The sequence below is a fragment of the Marmota monax genome, unplaced genomic scaffold (genome assembly GCF_021218885.2).
Source record: "Marmota monax isolate L192 unplaced genomic scaffold, Marmota_monax_Labrador192_F-V1.1 WCK01_AAM20220418_F8-fsc00356, whole genome shotgun sequence".
NCBI lineage: Eukaryota > Metazoa > Chordata > Mammalia > Rodentia > Sciuridae > Marmota > Marmota monax.
Genome location: NW_026694682.1, coordinates 553413 through 571063, shown reverse-complemented (window position 1 = coordinate 571063; position 17651 = coordinate 553413). Strand labels below are relative to the sequence as shown.

General features: G+C 46.1%; 1 protein-coding gene across 3 annotated transcripts in view; it reads left to right on the top strand.

Annotated features, from left to right (window-relative positions):
- Window positions 1-17651, top strand: part of Tspan9 (tetraspanin 9) — a 198254-nt gene that overhangs the window by 18312 nt on the left and 162291 nt on the right. Inside the window, exon 3 of one of the 3 annotated variants that reach the window (XM_046423358.2) lies at window positions 5471-5551. The exons of the other annotated variants lie outside the window; for them this stretch is intronic. The gene's annotated coding sequence lies outside the window, so the exon portion shown is untranslated. The remainder of the gene's footprint in view (window positions 1-5470; window positions 5552-17651) is intronic. 3 annotated transcript variants of the gene reach the window in all.

The following is a 17651-nucleotide window of genomic DNA, read 5'->3' as shown; positions in this document are numbered from 1 at the left end:
ACAGTCTAGGGCTAATTTAGCCTCACTGCTAAGGCAACACCCTTCTGAGGACTCTACCCCATGCCCTCTGAGATCTCTTCACTCTCATAGGGGGATGTGAGCTCTTTCGGGACTTGAGTGTGCTCCACAGATGATTGGTGTATTGCTTTTCAGTGGTTCTTCTCCCGGTCTTGTGGAGTTTCACCCCCAAGTGTGCAGATCAGTCAGGTGTTCCAGGGGACTCTTCTGCAGGTCTCTCTGAATTCTTTCTGTACAGACCCTTCTTTTCTGGCATTTTATACTAAAAATCCTAGCTGTATGAGCTCTTATTTCTGTTTCCTCCTCTTGGTGAGACCCTTGAATTCCACTTGGAGTCCTCCTCTGGACCTGCCCTCTGGAAGTTGCCTCCAAGGCAGTCAGCTGGCTTTAGTAGCACTCGCCTCTTTTATTTGCAAGGATTACAGTACTATGGCCTGGGGTCTAATCTAAAGCAGTTTCATGCCTTCTGTCCAGTTTATTAGTTGTTTAAGGTGGGTGGGAATATCCGTACCCCATTATTTCACCATGGCTGTTGTCAGGAGCCCTGCATTGCTTTAAGTTACCTGACGTGTCTCCCTTTCCTGGATTCCTCCTTCCCCACTGGGGTGGTGCCTTCAGTTAAAACTCCTAAAAGACCCCATTAGCAGCATGTTATTTTTCCCATATTTTTTTCTGATTTTGTTTTAATCTCTCTAAGTTGGCTGTCTCCTTTAGCACAAAGATGGTATGGCATTTTCCCCAGTATCCCTTGTACCTGTCTTATTGCTTGGCATATAGTAGGTAGCTAATACATGTTGCTTGAATAAATAAATGAGAACAAGTATAAGAAAATATAAGGTAACTATGCCATATCGTTCTAAGGAGTTTTTTCCTTTTTATTATTGTCCTCCCCCTCCTCTTCCCCTTCTTCTTCCCCTTCCTCTTCCCCCTCCTCTTTCTCCCCCTCCTGGGGCACTTAACAACCTCCTTCTCCTCCTCCTCCATCTCCTCCATCTTCTTCATCTTCTGTTCTGGGGATGGAACCCAGGGCATCATGCCTGCTAAGCAAGCATTCCACCCCTGAGCTGAACCCCCAGCATTCTAAGAACAATACCATCCTGGATGTGGGGTTCAGACCTCAAGAGTTCAGACCACATCTGCAGCATTAGGATTTCGTAATTCTTAATTCAATGGTAAATTTGAATTCATCTAGAGGAGGGTGAAACCACACTCATGGGAACTCGATTAAGGATTTGAGGATGCTCATTTTGTCAGGAAATTATGAAGTGCTGTGGGAGGGGCCATAATCATGGTTTTCCAGCATGTGTAGGATGGAGAGTAAATCTACGGGCGAGTGGTTTTAGGGGATCATCAGATTTGGGTGCAGGCCCAGGAAGAGCTTTCCAGTAGAGCCATCCAGCAGAGAAATGGGTTCCTTGGGAGGTAGTAAGTTTTCTGTTGCTGCTAGGATTTAAGCAGACACTCATATCTGTTGGTGAAGGATGTTGTGTTTGGGATTATAAGATTAGACGTGATAGTGCATGAGGTAATCTCTTAGATACATTCTATTCAACTCTAAATCTTACTCCTGCCATTGAGACCCACGATTCATCTCCCCTTGCAATCTCCCATCCCCAACTTGTGTGTGCCCACACACACGTGTGCACACACACACACACACATTCAGAGAACACACTGGCAATGTGCTTCTTACTTTTGTTTTAATGAACTACACATACCCCTCCTCCTTATCTAAGCAGGTGTCTTCTCAGTGCCCTGCAGACTAGCTGCTGCCACCCCCGGCTGGTGTCCGTGCTTTTCTCTATGTTTGCAGGGGCAGCCTGACTGGCACCCCATTGATCTTGGCTGGTCCCAAAGTGCCTTGTTCCATTGTCTCCACTGCCTGGAACACATAGTGCCTTTGAGAGAGGGAGGACTCTGGTTAGCTCATTGCTTTCCCACCTCCTCGCCGTCCCCATGGCCTGGGAGCCTCCTGGTGAAGCCTTGCGACTTGGCAGCCTTGCTCCAGCCACAGCAGAGCTCAGGAACATCACCTGAATGGAGCTTCTGCTCTGGACCTGCTCCTTTGCTTGTTTCTCTGGCTTGCTTCTTTCTTGGGGGCCTCAAGGACTGGGGACTCCCAAGTGGGGTCACCCCCAGGTCTAGGACGGTGAGTTACACACTGTGGGAAGGGGGTGGTCCAGTGAGTGGTGGTGCTTCAGAGGCTCTTCATGCACCTGCTCTTTTCCAGTTTTTAAGTCGGCTGAGGGGAGCTGCAATTGGATCCCCTGCAGCCGGGAGGTGCGAGTCTGCAGCTCTGTGGCTGGAGGAGGAGCCTGGAGGTCAACCTCTGGATGGAGTGTCATGTGCCAAGGGACCTTCTCAGCGGAGCTTTGTCTTATGCTTCCTCAGAGTAATTGCCAGCCTGTATGTGGAAGGAACCTTTGCTGGGTGACTTTTCTATCTCAGCTGTCTGTTAGGGGGATCCCTGACACTTGCCTACCCCACTCATTCTCTCTGCAGTTGTCTCCTGAGCTGCATTCGGGTGGGCTCTGGGGCAAGGGCTGTGCAGAAAGCAGGCCTGAGGTGAGAGAGCTGCCCAGGTAGCAGGTGCCTGGCTATACCTCCAGGGGTCTTGGGCTCTTGCCACCCTTCTTGTTGTACAGCTCCTCATTCTTTCAGCTTGGCCTAGCCAGGCACCATCAGGGATGTGGAGGAACACTCTTGAACTTGGGACTTAGGACTCTGTGGTCTCTTAGTCTTGGCCACCAGACAAGTTTGACATGAGAAAAAGCTTGGTTTCTTTCTCTGCATACTGGGGAAGAAGGCTTCTGGGAGGGGCAGAAGGGAGGGCTCCCTCAGGGTTCAGGCCTGCTGACTTCCCAGGGAAGCTTGCAGTATCCTGAAGACAGTGGACTTGGTACGTTTCTCAACAAGGGCTTCAGACTCTGTAGGGAGAGATGAGAGTCCTGTTCCCCAAAGAGGAGAAGGCCATGTTATTTGAGGGATGGGTCTGAATGTTTGTGGACTCGCAAAGTCAGCGCCATTGGCAAGGGAGCAACAAGAGAGGGGCCTGCCTGTGTTTGCTACTGCACGCCCAGTGTCTAGGAAGGCTTCTGCCAGCTGCTATTTGTTGATTGAATAAATGAGACCCAGAGAGGGAGTCCTAGCATCTGGGTGACTGGGACAGTGCCCCACTTCACCAATCCACATTTTGAATGAGAAAGGCAAGTTCAGCAGTGAAGCTGTGTGCCCAAGGCCACGTACCACTGCGGGGAGAACCTGTCTTAGAACCCAGTGTTCCTACTTCTACTGTTCAGCTTGTTCCATCAGAAGGTGTCAAGATAGTTGGGCAAGGTGGTGCATGCTTGTAATCCAGCAATTTGGGAGGATTACAAGTTTGAGTCTAGCTTGGACAATTTAGTGAGACCCTATCTCAAAAAAAAAAAAAAAAAAAAAAGGGCTGGGGATATAGCTCAGTGGTAGAGTACCCCTGAGTTCAACTCCTGGTACCAAAAAAATTAAAAAGAAAAAAAAAAGGTGTCAAGACAATAATAAAGATAGTGGATATAATATTATAGCTAATATTGACCATGTGTTCTGTTTTTTTTTTTTTTGCAATGCTGAGGTTCGAACCTAGGGCCTCATGCTCATGAATGCTAAGCAAGTGCTCTGCCCCTGAGCTAAATCTCTAGCCCTGGCCTACTTTTTTTTAAGATTAATTTTTTTCAGTGTTGGACATTGAACCCAGGGCTTTGATCAAGCTAATAAGCAAGTGCTGTACAACCGAGCCACACCCCAGCCCTTTCCCTGCTTCTTGAAATGCATTCACTGAGAAGAGGTTTCCTGAAGTCGTTCTTCATTCCCCTCGACTGTCTTCACCAGTTCCTTAGTGTCTGCACCAGAAAACACCTGGCTTGGGGTGACTAAACAGCCGTCCCTCACTATGGAGTTGGTTCCAGGACCCCCCTGAAGACACTGAACTCTAGCACAGTATTTGCATACAGTCTCTGATTCTCTTTGAATCATCTCCATATTGTTTAGGGAATAATATCAAGAAGAAAAGACTGTACATGTTCAGTACAGAAGCAGGCTTATTTTCCCCAAAATTTTTGTTCATGCTTGGCTGAATCCTCAGATGTACAATCCATGGGTGTGGAGGGCTGATATTGTCACTATTTTTGTCAGTCTTCTCCATGGTAGCTATTGTCTGCATGCTGTTTGAGGTCAACTCATGTTTTATTCAGGACTTTTAACCAATTATCTTTCTGTTCTCTTCGTGGCTATCTATATGGGATCTGCTTATTCATGCTTCCAAGCAAACATTTGTTGGAACACTTACATTGTGCAGGCATGTCCTGGGCACAGGATTCAGTAGTAGATAGGATACAGTGTGCCCATCTAGGGACCGTCCTGACTCGGCAGGATTCCCCAAGTCAGTGGATCTCCTGTGGTATCCTCTTAGCACTCTGGCTCCCAGCTGGGTACCGAAGGTTGGGGCCTGGGAGAAAGAATTGGGGATTGTCCATTTTTCTAGGCCAAGCACCAAAGCATATTTCTGCCTCTTGACAGTGACCTCGAGTGCCGAGGATGAGGCCTGTTTTTGTTATTGCAGGCAACTTATTAGTGGGAAAGTGGGGCTTAAGACTTGTTTCTAAAAACAAAAAGACTTGTTTCCAGTGCTAGCCTCTGCTTGGTCCACTCTAGGTGTCCTAAGACTCATTCCTTTCCACAAATGTTCAAGGAGTTCCTCTGGACCAGGCATTGTCCAGGTTCTGGGGCTGCAGGTGTACAGAAAAACCCCTGCCCTCAAGAGCTTTTATTTTGGTAGAGGAGCTAGACGATAAGCAATTAAAATCTGTAGTTTATTGGATGGTGACAGATGCTATGGAGAGAAGTAAAACAGGGAAGTGGGGGAGCATGGGGCACTGGCAGGGATTGTGAAAGGCCTTAGGAGGGGACATTGAAGGAGAGGTGGAAGAAGGAAATAGCAGAGGAAGGTGCATTCCAGGGCAGAGAGACCAGGAGATGCACAGGCCTTGAGGTAGGCGCCTGTAAGATTGTTCAAGACAGGTCCAACTTTAGTGAAGAGAGCCTGGGGAAGGTCACGGGACTTAGATCACATGGGGCCTTGAAAGCCAACTGAAGGGTGGTAGCTTTTATGGTGGGAAAAATTGGCGCCTTTGGAGGAATTTGAGCAAAGGAGTGACAGAGTTACCTTGTATTTCAAAAGGGTCACTGTGAGGACTGGGGACAGAGCTCCATGAGCACTTGCCTAGCAGGTGTGAGGCCTGGCCTGGATTCCACCCGCAGCACTGGAGCTGCAGTGGTGGGTGGGGAGGGGTAGGTCACCATGCTGCTATGTAATAGTGACTGTTTGCTGCCAAGTGCTTGTTGTGTGTCCGGCATGGTGCAGAGTCTCTATGTGCACGTCTCATTTAACCCTCACAACTCTTATCTCTTTTTTAATTAGGAGGAAGCCGAGGTTCAAGAAATCAAATTTTTTTAAACCAGGAACACAAGTAAAAGGTGGTGGAGCTGGCTGTCAGCGCAGGTCAGTCTGATGCCGAAGTTCATGCTCTGGATTATTGCTCATATTTTCAGGGACAGAGGGACTGATTGTTGAGGACAGCAGTGAACAAATATCTGGGTGTGATGGTCAGGCCGCCTCTGAGCCTGTTGTTTGGCTACTCTCAGGTGTTCAGCTGGTCACCCAGGAGGGAGGTGAGGGACAGGCCCCCTCCTTTAACTTGATTGTTTGGTAGAAGGAAGAGCAGATTGTTTCCAGATTAGGGGAGGCTGCTTGGGGGTTGGAGTTTGTACCCCGTCTGTGGATAGCAGCCTCTCTGGCCCGCGAGGACCCTGTGTCTTGTGTTTGGCTCCTCAGACAAGCCTGCTACTGAGAGACCCCAGCTTCCTGCTACCGACTTGGGCTCAGTGCCCCTGGCAGGCAGATGGAGACCTCTGCAGGTGAGCCCTACCCTCCCTGGGGACGGCAGCTCCCCCAGTTCTGAGGAAAGTTTGGGCTGAAATGCCCTGTATTTTATCTCCCCCTTTTCTTCCAAGCTATTCAAATCACTTTCAGAATGTCATTCCATAATCCTTGTATTTATCACTCCCTAAGGAAGGAAGGAGGGTTTTTCTTTGTCTCTAAAAAAAAAAAAAAAAAAAAAAGCTACAGTTTGGGGAGGGGGAGTGGGAAAAAATAAAATTAAAAAAATGCTACAGGTTGGAAAAATTGAGGTCAGAGAGTGAGGCTGAGAGTACAGCAACCCAGGAGCTCTCTCGGGTAGAGAACCTAGGAGCACAGGCAGGTGGGGCAGAGGTAAGCGGAGTGGGAAGCTGGGCTTCTAGATTTAGGGTTGTTCCTTTTATATTAACCAGGCGCTTTGGCTTCTGAGTCTGGGGAAGTGATCTTTCTTGCCTGCCCTCCTTACTCAGCGACTGTCTCAGTGTGGCCCTGGGGCCTATACACACACACACTCTCTCTGTCTTTCTCTCCCGCCTCCCCCTTTCTCTCTCTCTCTACACACACACACTTCATGCTCACATACACCCTCATGACCTCATACTTGTTTCCGCTCTCATACACACATTTACCCGTACCATGCACATGTGTTCTTCACACACATCTGCTCACACGCCCTCACTGGCTTCTACCCTTACCCCACATACACACACCTGATGTGCACACTCTTGCGTAGGGTTTGTTATGTGTCTGCTTTCACTGTGGCTGTCACACATGCTTAAGTGTGTACCTAGTTCACCTGTGCATATGCCCTCCCAAGCCCACAGTGAGATGTCTAGGGTGCATATGTCAGAGCTGGGCACCAGCAGCTGATGGTTGCCTGACTGAGCATGAGAGTTTCTGATGACAGTGGAGCCCCTGTAAGTATTGGGCCCCACCCCGTGCCTCGGTTTACCCCTGTTGTGTAATAAAGAGAGAGAACTTTGAGAGACTAAAGGACCCAGAGAGACACACAGGTGATTCACTATTCTGAGCTGTTCAGACTGGGAGGTGCTGTCTGCCTGAAATGTCAAGTGTGTCTGTTCTGTGAGCAGAGAAGGGAACTAGTGGTGGGAGGAGGGAGAGTTTCAGAAGTGAGCAGGCCGCACTTCCCACAGGGCTCTCTGCCTGGCCCTGTTTCTCCAGCTGCAGCCAGTGTGTTCCCAACCAAGAATATATGCCACCGGCAAATCCCAGCCTGTGGCTGCAGAGGCTGGGCCTGGCAGAGAGGGCGTGTTGATCAGCAGGGTGGAAGGCACCATTCTAGGAAGAAAAGGGTCCTCCTCAGCTGCTCAGGTCCCCCTGGGTTACCAGCCACAGAGGCAAAGCAAACAGGCTCTTGACTGTGTCTATTTCAGAAACCTCACCGCCATTGCTGCTGCTACTGCAGAGCACGAAATCATCCCTGGTCCGTGGAAATCCAATTAGACTTGCGCCGCTGGAGTCCCCTCCGTGGGGAGAGCAGAGGGAGGTGCAAGGGGAGGGGAGGCTCCCTCTACAAAGCTGCCTCCATAAATTTGAGTTAAGGGTGGTGCAAGGGCCAGACCGTTATTCATCCATGACTGTCCTTCCTGACCTCAAGATCCAGCCAGTGAAAATCTGCATGAAAACCCGAGGTTGGCTACGCAGGGTTCAAGGGGTAGGGGGCAACCTGAAGACTTAGATTGTATTCCCGTGTGTTTGACCTTCACCCATTCTCTGGTCCTGTGATCTTTCAGAGCCTTAAATCTCCGGCTTTTATATGTGGGGGTGGGGAGAGTGGGACCAGGTACAGTGAACCCTCTGTTCCAGCCCAGTGGCCATATTTCAAGTGCCCTTCTTCCAGAGCCTCTGCATCCTCTTGTCATGTCCGGCTTCCCATCTCTGTACAGGGCACTGGTTTCATGGTGGCTTGCACTCTAGTTGCTGCCAGGCTGCTCTGGGGACCTTTAGGACACATCCACAGCCAGCCTTTTGCCTCAGTATCCCCATGCTTCATACTCAGATAGGTTGTAGTTTATTTATTGTATATTACCTTGTTCCATAAAGGATATTAAAGTGAACCCAGATACTCGTAATATCACCAGTGCTACTTGAGCATGGCTTCATGCTTTCCTGGCTTCAGTTGCAGATGTTGACTGGGACTTTTGTCTGTGGTCAGCAAACCCATGGATTGTGATGGGTCCCTGAGCCTTGGCACCTATTCCTGCTGCCTGCACCCACACTGTGCTGTACCATCTTTGCTTATTCTTGAAGATTCTGTTTACACATCTCCTCCCTGCACTTAGCGTCCTTGTCATGTGAAATTCCATGGCACCTCTTGCTGGAGGCACTGAGCTGAGTAAGACCTAGTCTCTCCCCTGGAGTCTAGTGGTGTAGACAGGGAGTCATCTTGCATTTGCAGCCTGCTGTGACAGATGTGCCACAGGGGCAAAGTACTACATAATCGGTACTCTTAATGCTTGTAAACTTTGCAAATCTGAAAAAAGAACTCTCGGCATTCACATTTTATTGATATTCTGGCTTGGTAAGAGATCTAAGCCGGGGATTGGCGTGTGTATGCACATGTGTACAAAGCGTTGTTTATTTTTCATGTAAAGGTTACTGTCTAGAAGTCTAACACCATTCCCATTTCACTTCTTTCTAGGTGGCCTGGTTTTCCCTCTCTGGATTCTCTAGCATCCGATGTGAAAGTCTCTGTCTCTGGTATTCTGAAATGTCACACATGACATGCCTTTGTGTGGCTCAGTTTTCACCCGATGTGTTGGGTGTCTTGTGGACCTGTCTGTTCAGTCTTGGAGCACACATTATGTTTAGTTCTGAGAGATTTTATGGAATTCCTTCATTGATAATTTACGCCCTCCATTTTCTCCTCTCCTTTGGAATGTCTAGAATTTGTATATTACATCTCCTGGATCGGCTCTATAGTTTTATGATATTATCTATTTTCTTTCTTTTCTTTGAGTTTTTCCCCCACCTTTGTCTTCCTGCTTTCTGCTGAGGTTTTCATTCTAGTTATCCTATTTTTAATTCTAAGAGATTTTGTTGTCTGAATCTTCTTCTTTTATGGCAGCCTGTTTTGGTTTCGTAGATACAATATCATCTCCTGTGTCTCTGAGGATATTAATGGTAGCTTATTTTTGGAAGGAAGGATTCATCCTGATTGTTTCCTATAACACATGTGTGTGTGTTTCCTGTCTTTCCTCTGGACAAACTTTCTTCCGTCTAGTGATCCTAGGAAGTCTGCTAGCATTTGAATGAAGCATGAAAAAGGTGACTGAAGGAGGGTATAATGGCACACACCTGTAATCCCGACCACTCAGGGGGCAAAGGCAGGAGGATTTCAAGTTTGAGGCCAGTCTGGGCAACTTAGTGAAACCCTGACTCTCAAAAAAAAAAAAGAAAGAAAGAAAGGCTAGGGATATAGCTTAGTGGTGGAATGCCCCTGGGTTTAATCCCTAGCACCACACACACAAATAAAGGTGAATTGAAGCTGTGTGTGTGTGTGTGTGTGTGAGTGAGAGAAAGAGAGAGAGGGGCAGGCAGACAGTGTGCGTGTGAGGGGTGGGGGGAGGGAGACAGAGGACCTAGGCCTCATGTAGGGTTTCTGGTTGGTTTGTTCATTTATGAATTTAGCAAGTTAGTACTGCAGGTTGTTGAGATTCCCTAGAGAAGACTCCCTATGCCCAGAAGCTTAATGGAAGAAGTGGGCCAGGGTCTTAGCTTCCGCATGTCAACTTAACCCTGTGTCCAGTTTCCTCAGTCCACAGATCTGCTTTGCCCTGTCCATAGAAAAAGGCTACTTCCTTGTCTGATGATGGGTGGAGGAGGGACATTCACTGGCTGAGGGAAGTGGGGACAGAGGATGAGTGATGGATGGATGGTTTTATTTAGTCCTATTTTTTTAAAATATTTTTTTTAGTTGTAGATGGACACAATACCTTTATTTTGTTTATTTTTATGTGGTGCCAGGATTGAACCCAGTGCCTCATGCATGCTTGGCAAGTGCTCAAACATTGAGCCATAACCCCAGCCCTATTTAGTCCTATTTTTACAGCAGACTTTTAATCTGCCTCCTGTTTGCAGTGCCCCCTGATGCTAAGCCTTTGGGGGTTTCAGAGTGCTGATGGATTAGGATTCAGCTTTGTGTCACGTACCATTCATCCTTCTGCCCTCCAGTCTCCAAAATCATGTTACTGTCATCAACCCTTCTGCTTTTTTTTTTTTTTTTTTTTTAAATCATGGGTTTTTGCCTTAAAAAGTCTCTTTGCTCTCAACTTTGTGAGGTGTTGGGTGGGAGCAGAGCTCTCTCACGTGCGTTCTCTCAGAGACCAGCGTTGGCCAGAACATACTTGGGGCATTTAGTTGTCCTCACTTGTTGTTTTTAATAGACCACTGGATGTTTTTCATCAGCCTTTGTGGGCAAGGAATGAAAGCTGATTTAGCTATGTATGTGCATTACAAGGATCCCCATGCCTGGAACTGGGCAGGTTCTATCCAAGGCCCCAGTAATTGCTGGCAGAATGAGGGAACGAACAAATGAATGAATCACAAACAGATTTGGAAACAAAAATGTCAATACAAGTACACTTCAAGGAGGTTCAAACTCTGCCCTTGGATGCAGGCCGGTGGCTTATGTAACTCTGAACCTGTTAAATATGAGACTGTTGGACATCGTTTCTGACTAGTGGTGGGGACACTATTAACCTTATCCTCATCCTGGCTTGTTTTCTCTGGCTATAGTACATATGTGTTATTGCTATTTTTTTGTTGTTGTTGTTGTTGTCGTTGCTGGGGGTCAGGTACCTTACCACTGAGCTATATCCCCAGTCCAATTGCTTGTAATTTTTATAAAGAATGAAATGAATAAAAATAAAGCATCAACACAGGCATAAGTTACTCCTTGTACAGCCTTTCACAGTTCCTCTGTCACCTTACACCCTAGTTTCTTGCTCTGTAAAATGAATGGTTGGATCAGATGCTCCTCAGGCGTCTGCTATTGTCCTTGTTTGTTGGTGTCGTGATAATGTTGGCTTCTGTGGAAAAACCTGCCCCATCTCCACTTTCTTGGGCCTAGGATGACTTTCTTGCATTCTCTGCTCATCAGAATCCTTTCTTTGTTGTTATTAAAATGTATTTTTTTATATTTTTATTTTATTCATTTTTTTTTATGTGGGGCCTAGGATTGAACCCAGTGCCTCACCCATGCTAGGCAAGTGCTCTACCACTGAGCTACAGCCCTAGCCCTTCATTAAAATCTCTTACTCCTTTAGAACCCACTCTGAAATCCCACTCCTTCATGAACATGCTGATTGCTCCAATAGATGCTGGCCCCCTTTCTCCAGCTTCTTTGGACAACTTTATTTTGCAGCTGGATATAGAGGAAGGAGCATGGACCCTGAGGTCTGATATTGCCGAGTTGGGTTTTTAATTCTGTCATTTACTTCTTGTTTGACTTTGGATAACTTACCAAGGATCTCTTAGCTTCAGTTTCTTTATCTGTCTACAAGGAATTTGTAATAAAAGTTATTTTATAGGTCTTTATGAGAATTAAATGAGATATACACTGTCATCTCATAGCATCTGTGGGGATTGTTTCCAGAACCTCTGCAGATACCAAATCCATGGGTGCTCCAGTCCCTTATATAAGGGCCTGTGCACATACTCCTGTATACTTTAATCATCCCTAGATTTCCTAGAGTACCTGATACAATATAAATAATTGCAATATTATATTGTCTAGGGACTAATGACAAGAAAAATGTCTGCATATGCTCAGTACAGACATGATCTTTCTTTTTTTTCTGATTAGTTTTGGTTCATTATTGGTTGAATCCTCAGATGCAAAACCTGTAGATGTGGAAGACCCACACAACACAAGAAGATGATAATAACAATAATCTGTGTTCCTTACCTTTTTACCCACAAAGTAGGCACTTTCATTATATTTGTTCACAGATGAGGGGTTTGAGCAGGAAGTAACTTGTTCAAGGTTGCAAACCAAGGATATTTAGCCTTTACCTTTCTTTAGGTGTTTTGTGTTTGCATTTATTCTATGAATATTTATCGAGAGATGACTCTGTGTCAGGTCATGCTGAGAATACAGCAGTGAGCAAAATGAAGCTTCTACTATTAATATTATATATTAAATTTATATTCCAGTAAAAGAGTCAAGGAAAAAGGAGGTACATGTCCATCAGATGGAGGCAAGTGTGATGGGGCAGGGCAGGGCGTAGGGCATGCAGGAGCATGATGGAAAGAGTATGTGGTGGGAGGGGTGCTTCCCCCAGTAAATTACACCTGATGGAGACCTCTAGAGATGGAGGAAACAGTCCTGGGGGTATCTGGTGCGTTAGCTTTCCGTCACTGTCAATATACCTGAGATAAATCAACTAATAAGGTTGACTTTGGCTCATGATTTCAGAGGTTTCAGTCTGTGGTCTGTTGGTTCCCTTGCTTTTGGGCCTGTAGTGAGGCTGCACATCATGGTGGGGAACACTTTGTGGAACAAAAGCTGCTCTACTCATGATGGCTGGAAAAGCGGGGGGGAAGAGTTAGATAGATAGATAGATCTCAAAGGCATGCCCCCAGTGATCCAGCTTCCTTCCACTGGGTTCCTACTTCCTGGAGGTCATTGTGTCTCCAGTAGTGCCACAGACTGAGGACCAAGCCTCTAACACGTGGGCCTTTGGAAGACACTCTGGGGAATCACATTCTAGGCCTTGGCAATGGCAAATGCACTTATGTTTGAGTCGCAGGACCCAAGTCTAGCTGGGGAGTGAGACCACTGTGAGAACTTGGGGTTGTATTTTTAAGTTACTGTTTCTTTTTTGAAGTCCAAAGTTTGCATTTTTTTTTTTTTTTGGTACCAAGTATTGAACTCAGGGCACTTGGCTACTGAGCCACACCCCCAGCCCTATATTATATTTTATTTAGAGTAAGGGTCTCACTGAGTTGTTTAGCGCCTCACTGTTGCTGAGGCTGACTTTGAATTCGTGATCCTCCTGCCTGAGTCTCCTGCCAAGCCTCTGGGATTATAGGCATGTGTCACTGTGCCTGGCCAAAGGTTGCATCTTTTTCTTATTTTGTGTCGTGTATGAACTGGATAAAGAAAGGGATGGACACTTTGTTGGGTAATCAATACATATTTTTCAGTTGATAAATTCGCCCACCTTCTATCTTCCCAGGTCACCTGGCATAGGGTTGTACAAACTTTCAGGTGGCTCTCAGCCCCCTGCTACATTCTCCCGGACCTTAGCCTGGCCGGGAAATGAGTGCCAGCTGCTGTGAAAGCTTTGTGTGAAGGCCTTGGTGGCCTTCTTGTGGCTCTTGGGTGGGCCACTTCTCTCCCTCCTCAGGGCCTTTGAAAATGTGGCTCCCTCCCACTCCTTCTGGTGCCCAGGTCTTGTTTGGTGCAGTCAGAGGCTGGAGGATTTTTCCTGCATTGCCACATTTGTCTCCATTGATGTACCCTCACTGTGTGGTCCTCAGGCCCCCATCGTCTTCCTCGCTGGTCATTAACTCCTTGAGGACAGAGACCCTACTGTTCCTCCTCACTCTTCCCCTCTGCTACACTCTAATCTCTAGCGCAGAGGTTGGCAAATTTTGTCTGCAAAGGACCCAATTGTAAATATCTTAGGCTTGGCAGACCATATGGGCTCTGTTGCCGTTCCTCAGCGCTGCCCTTGGAGCACAAAAGTAAGTGGCCATAGAGAATACACAGATGAATAAGCATGGCTGAGTTCCAGTAATATTTATTTATGGACATTGAAATTTGAATTTCATATAATTTCCACATGCCATAAAATATTATTCTGGTTTTTTTTTTAGTCTTGTAAAATATAAACATCATTCTTGGCTTGCAGGCCATATGAAAATTGGCAGTGGGTTGGATTTGGCGCATGACTGCTGACCCCTGAGGTGAGGCAGTGCATGGCTTATAACATGTTTTTAATAAATATTTGTTGAGTGACACTGGCAAGAAGTAGTGAGCTGCTGCTTCCCCTAATTAACTCCGTAATTTTTGCCCTTTATCAGATTCCCTGTAATCTGTTAAAATTAATGAAGAAGGCCAACTGGTTCACTTTATTGAGGTGTAATTCACTACCATAAAATCAGCCCATTTAAAGCATACAATTCAGTGGTTTTTAGCATATTCTCAGTTTTGTGAGCATCATCACTGTTGACTTGAGAACGCTTTCATCACCACCAAAAGAAATCCTATTAGCAGTCACTCTGTCCTCTCCTCAATTTGTCTTTCCATCCTAGCCCTAGATAACCATCAGTGTACTACTCTCTGTCTCTATAGATATTCCTCTTTTGGACATTTTGTATCTGTGGGGTCCTGCAAGATGTGGTCTTTTGTGACTGATTTTTTACTTATCATAATGTTTTCAGAATTTTCATCTATGTTGTAGAATGTATCATCAGAATTTCTTTCCTTCTTAAGGACAAATAGTGTTCGATTGAATGGATATACCACATTATTGTTTATGCCATTCATTTACTGGTTGACTGATCTTTGAATTGTTGCCATCTTTTGACTTATATTTATAATTTTCATTTTTTTGTGGCACTGGGTATTTTTTAATCTTTTTATTTGTTTTCATTGGTTATACATGACAGTAGAATGCATTTATGCACTTTGATGTAACACACATAGATGGGATAATTTATCATTTTTCTGAGTGTACATGTTGCAGAATCATGTTGGTCATGCAGTCACATATATACATACAGTAATAATGTCTGTTTCATTCTACTATCTTTCCTATCCCCACATCCCCTCCTCTCCCCTTCCATCACTTCCCTCTATCTAATCTAAGGTAACACTATTCTTCCCTAGTGCCCCCCGCCTTATTGTGAATTAGTATCCTCATATTTGAGAAAACATTCAGCCTTTGGTTTTGTGGGATTGGCTTATTTCACTTAGCATGATATTCTCCAACTCCAACCATTTACTGGCAAATTTCATAATTTTACTTTTCTTTAAAGCTGAGTAATATTCCATTGAGTATATATACCACATTTTCTTTATCCATTCATCTATTGAGGGACACCTCAATTGGTTCCGTAGTCTAGCTATTGTGAATCGAGCTACTGTAAACATTCATGTGGCTGTGTCACTATAGTAAGCTGATTTTAACAAATATATGCAAAAGTGTTCAACATCTCTAGCAATTAGAGAAATGCAAATCAAAACTACTCTAAGATTTCATCTCACTCCAGTCAGAATGGCAGTCATCAAGAATACAGGCAACAACTGACAATAAATCTCGTGTGAGAAAAAAAAAAAAAAGAATACAGGCAACAATAAATGTTGGTGAGGATGTGGTGAAAAAGGTACACTCATACATTGTTGGTGGGACTGCAAATTAGTGAAACTACTATGGAAAGTAGTATGGAGATTCCTCAGAAAATTGGGAATGGAATGGAATTTGACCCAGCTACTTTTATTTTTTGAGTAACCCTTTTCACTGTCTTTTTGATTGTTCAACCAGTTCTTAAATGGACACATTTCTGATTGAACATGACTATTTAGATAAAAGTTTTGCTATTTTCTTTCCTAAAAATAATGCATATTTATTAGGGTATATTTGGAAAACAAAATTTGTTTTCTGCTAGTGATGTCCTGGTTGCATTTGGTTACAGTCAGTTCTTTCTTTCTTCTTCTTTTTAGTATATTGAGATGGGATCTCTGTATGTTTAACCCAGGCTGGTCTCAAACTCCTGGGCTCGTGATCCTCCCCAGTAGCTGGGACTACTGGCACACGCCACTACACCTAGTTGCAAGCCAACATCTTAACAGGTCTCTGAGGACCCAGGAAGTAGCCCCACTGAGGTATAGTAGATCAGGATGCAGGTCCTGGTGGCTCTAATTTGGGTTCATAAACCAGCTCTGTGGCTTGATATTGGCAATCCGCTTCTCTATTTGTCCAACAGGAATTTTGGGGTACTTACATGTGACAGATGTGTACCTGTTTGGCTGGCTTATGGCTGGCTTATGGCTGTGCAGGGCTGAGCATAATGCCAGCTCCTGGTAAGCGCTTAGTAAGTGGTAATACTGAAGAGCGATAGACAACCCTACCCCCTGCAGTCCCCAGCTCCTCAGGGCTTGAGACAGACTCAGAGGAGTAAGGGTCCTCTAGCTCATCTTCTCTCTTTGTCCCTGGTACTGGGTTCCATTCTGGAGCCAGGCTCCGCTGGGACACTGCTGCTGGTGGGAACTGCCCCCTGTTGCCGGGCACCTCTGGTTTTCGGCTCTTCCTTTTGGAGCCATGCTTTCTTTGGCCATGCCTTTCCAGCAGGGCCTGGGAGAGCCAGCCGGTCCCCTGGTGCACATGACAACCCTGCGAGCATTTGACAATAGTTCCCCACCCACCTCCTCTCCAGTTCCCTCAGCTGTCTCTTAGATAACTTCATTTCTAGACCTGTCGATCCTGTTGCCACCTTTGGACAAGCTCCAGTTTGTTCTTGGTTGATCCTGGCCTTGACCTAGAGGTGGCTTTGAGGGGTGGGATGACATCCTGATGGTGGTATATGCACACCGAGTGCCAGGATGAGTTGTAAGTCTTTGGGGTGACAAACCTTCACTTTACTAGCAGGATGAAAATTGTGTGAGCAGGAAAGAACTTTGTTCTGAATTATGACAAAAATACCAGCTAAGGCTGTCCAATGTCTCACTCCTCCCATGTCCAAGCTCAGTCAGGGGAGTGGGGGCTGCCCAGCCCGCCTTCCTGATGTGCGCTGCAAACACAGCTCACCCTGCTGGAAGGGCTTTGAGTTTTCCCCACTGTCACTTCCCATCCTGATAGGGCAGAGCTGCTGTTATGTTTTCTTGGGCTCCGTTTCATAAGCTGCTGGAGGGAGATCGTGACAAGCAGCCCATTAATAAAAGCACTTTAACAGAAACAGAACAAGAGGAATCGGTTTGATCATTTGTCTGGTTTTGTATCCTAGGGCCTCTCTCCTGTTGGTGGGAGAAATCCAAGTGTGTTTAGCAATCCCTCATCTGCTGCCCATGGGGTAAAAACCTTGTAGTTTTATAACCAGGAAGAGTCCAGAAACCCACACCAGGCACAGCACTTCCCTGCGGCAGGCCACAGCGGAGGAGCACAGTTTAGGGCATTTCCTACCTCCTTGGGCCAGCTTTTGAAAACCCATGCCTAATGTTATTTTAACTGTGTTCTGGGATGATTTACATGACTTTATTCTTCTGTGGTTAGTTACTCATTCAGAAATTCCCCTGTCCATCTGTTCTTCTGGGACTCTGAGTCAGTGGGAACAGAGTATCCCCTTTGATTGGGGCCTGGTGGCCTCCTGCTGTCCTCATTGCTGCCTGGAGCCCAAGGCCAGCAGCATTTGTCTGCCTCCCTAACCCCAGCACCTGCTGGCCAGATGCCTGCAGTTGGAGGAAGCACCTTGGGAGGCAGTTGCCTCAGGTTCCAGAGCCTGTAGGCCTGAGAGTTCCTCTGCAGGCTGTGGTCTCATGACTGGGAAGACAGGAGGGTGGCCCGGAGGTGGAGGAGGCTTGTATGGTGTGAGGCAGCATAGGACAGTGGTCAATACCACACACCTGGTCGAGATCCTGACTCTGCCATTCCCCAGTCATGCGACCTTGGGCAAATTAGATAAGACCCTTTTTTTTTTTGGTACCAGGGATTGAACT